Consider the following 3,355-nt stretch of genomic DNA (forward strand, 5'->3'; position numbering starts at 1 on the left):
TGATACAGGTGCTCGTAATTCACTACTTTAGCCTAGATGATGTTTGCCGAGGAACGTATGATTTGTAAGATTTTGCAGAATATAGACTAACAACAAGAACAAGATACTCTTCCTAACCCTGGGATGCTTATGAAAATAATTGCAAATTATGAAATTAATCAACACAATTTCATAAAAACGCACATTTTATATTAGACCATGATTAAAATCAGTCCTACATTTGTACCGTCTGAGTAATTAACTAGAATGCGAAACAGAGGCAGTACTTAATACACCAGTCTCATAATGCTTACACTCATCTTCTCTTTGTTACTCAAACTGAACAGACTTCAATGGAAAACACCTCCCTTAATTTCAAAAAACTAATTTTACATTTTAACTGAGAAATCATACCACAGGTGGGGTTAGAACCAGCGATCAGAGAGTCACTAAACTCCAGACCGACCGTTTTGTGACTCTCTGATCGCGGGTTCTAACCCCACTCGTGTTTTGGTTTGTTTGCAATCGTGTCATTTTAACTGAGGGTTGTAAAGTAAAAAGTTAATCTACTAGACTTCACCCTATCGATGGATAGCACAGTGTTGAATAAAGGGAAACCACCAGGAGCTTCCTAGTTAGATATCCCTGGAAAGTTACCTTATAGAGGGTTGCCTCAATATTTTCCTTCTTTCTCTTAAGTTTTTGTTTATAACTTAAGAATGCCTCATATGCCTTCATGTTTATAACGCTGATATTCTGTAACTAAGGAAATGTTCCTGCAACTATTGCATATGCAGGAATCCTCTGGTCAACATTATATAGCCTGTTCCTAATTTCGATTTCCATGCACTGCCTTTAGAAAGCCTCTTCTGCTGACTGGGTTCAAAATTTCCTCATTGGTATGTCCTATTTAGAAGGTTGGAATTGTCATTTACTGATCTGCTAGTTTTATTTTTTAAAACAACATGGTATTTTTTTTTGTGAAATATCTTGACTATGCCTCAAGTGAAAGGCTTCCATCGTTAATGACTCATGCATCGTATAAGCTAAGTCTGTATAGGTTCATTTCTACCAACTTAAAGAGTCGCTAGAATCCGAGCGGAAATTGTAGAAAGTCTCTCATGATCAAACTTTTATTACTTGTGCATCTTTCTAATCAAAAAGTTTACACTGTTATTGATGGATTGCGTTAGTGCAATTTTACCATTTTCATGAAACAAACTGCGATACTGATTTTCATCAAATAATTGGAGAATGTTTTATTTGATCAACTTCAAGCCTTTATGTTGATGGATTTTACAAGAAGCCTGGTATTATATAAGCTTAGGCTGTCCAGGTACAAATTTGCAATATACATAGTTAAAAATCTTGGAATATCTGATTTCATGCCATGACTGAAAAATGAATACCTCGCTCAGTTCGGTTTCAAACTCGTAGTACTGCAAGAAAGGCTTTTAAGTGGGTGTTGTAGACTCCAATTTGCTAATTTTATTTGTAAAATATCTGGGATGGTATGCTTACTTTTCTGAAGTACTAAGAAGGTAATTTAATCCCACACTAGTTAATTAATCCTCATTCACATGACATTATGTAACTCCTTTAAGCGTTGTAGGAGGTATCTGATATTATCTATAACTTACAAAAGCCTTTAAATATTAAGCCTTAATAAAAATTATTCATTTTTTGCAATGCTGTGGATTAGTGTGTCATTTACAAGGGATTAACTTCTGTGAGTTTCATTAGGATCAGTCTTTTTGTTTCCTTGATATAAACAAGAGATCATCTCCTTTGAAAACCAGTCTTCATGGCAGGTGATGACCGCTGTCACCATAGCCAAGGTTATTTTACTTTTTTAATATCGAGCTCTGGCTTGCCTTGTTGGTTCACGTAATCACGTTATCACATAATCACCTTTCAGGTGATGTTAGAACGTTCTTTTGTGATTGCTTTCAAGCTTTCAACGTAGATATATTTTAATCAGAGGAAGGAGTGGAATGTTATTGTGTTCAATATCTGCCAGTTTTATATATGAAAATATGGCAGTAGTTTACATGTGATAACGTGAGAGGCTCTTCTGATTGGCTTCAAACTTTCAGCACATGTTTATCCTACCTAGATGAAAGGTGAGGTATTTTTTGTGTGAGCGATGAGTTGAGAATACCTGGTATGATCGTCTTCAAGTGTTGAGTGCTCGTGCATTTCCTCCAACGAGAGATTTGCAGTATGGTGAACAATGTCTCATTTTGCCAGTCTCATTCAACCATTTATATTTTTTTCTTTGTGTTAACTGGAAATGCCTCTTTAGATAGGCGTCTAACTTTCAAAGCTGTTGCACTTTACTTACAGGAAGGTTAGAATTATTTAAATTCCTGGCTATCTCTGGGGTGCTGACCTACATTTCTGAGCCTTTTGAGGATGTTAATATCAAGATGCTAGATATTTTTGAGTGTGTTGACAAAGCTCTTGGTGCTTTTCAAGTTATTTATATTATTAGTGTTACATTCATACGCCTGGAGGATTAGGAAGCAATCAGGTTCGATTTAAGCAAAGGAGAGAACGACCCAATTCCTCGAATCATGAGCCCTCACTAGTCACCTCCCTTAAAGAGCATTAAAGTTGTTTATCTCCAGCTCTTGGTACTCTTGGGATGGTTGATCTATAACTTCTAGGACTCTTCATGAGGTTTAGCTGCAGGTCTTCTGCCTCTTAAGGTTGAACTACTCTGCCTCATGCCTGGGTTGAGATAGAGGCAGCTGTAGTTCTTTAAGGTCAACCCACATTCTTTCAGCAGATTGTTTGGTGAAGAGACTCTGTGATTCATTATATATGCATCTACAACAACAGCAACTTATTACTTGTTTTTTCTCATGGATTAGATACACAACAGTGTTTGATGACTATTCTCCTATGGATTTCATATATATATATATATATATATATATATATATATATATATATATATATATATATATATATATATATATATATATATATATATATGTTTTAAATGGTGAAAATTACATTCATATTATTACGTAAGTGTTCCTGTGGTGTGGTTTCTTTTATACTGTTTGCACATGATGACGTCACAGTTTGAGTGTCCGGCATGTTGTTGGTCAAGTGTATGCCAGCGATGCTGTGTTGACCTCTTCTGAGCTGCAAAATGTTAATACGGAACGTAATACCGTACATAACTGCTGCTACTAGTAATAATAATAATAATAATAATAATTTTATTAACTATTCTAATTATAACAAAAGAATATGCATATATTCATGTTAAAATGAATTCTGAAACATTGATATATTAATTTTAAGATGCGTCATATATTCCCATTACGGTATATAACGTAAAAAGTTTGTTCCGCCAGAGCTG

At 34.9% G+C, this 3,355-nt stretch overlaps 1 protein-coding gene across 1 annotated transcript in view; it reads left to right on the forward strand.

The window, feature by feature from the left end:
• LOC128693520 (uncharacterized) overlaps window positions 1-102 on the forward strand; it is a 273,150-nt gene extending 273,048 nt beyond the window's left edge. Inside the window, exon 9 of the mRNA XM_053783235.2 lies at window positions 1-102. This exon is cut by the window's left edge and continues 2,778 nt beyond it. The gene's annotated coding sequence lies outside the window, so the exon portion shown is untranslated.
• Window positions 103-3,355: the final 3,253 nt, after the last annotated feature.

This window comes from Cherax quadricarinatus, chromosome 57, assembly GCF_038502225.1.
Source record: "Cherax quadricarinatus isolate ZL_2023a chromosome 57, ASM3850222v1, whole genome shotgun sequence".
Classification (NCBI taxonomy): Eukaryota; Metazoa; Arthropoda; class Malacostraca; order Decapoda; family Parastacidae; genus Cherax; species Cherax quadricarinatus.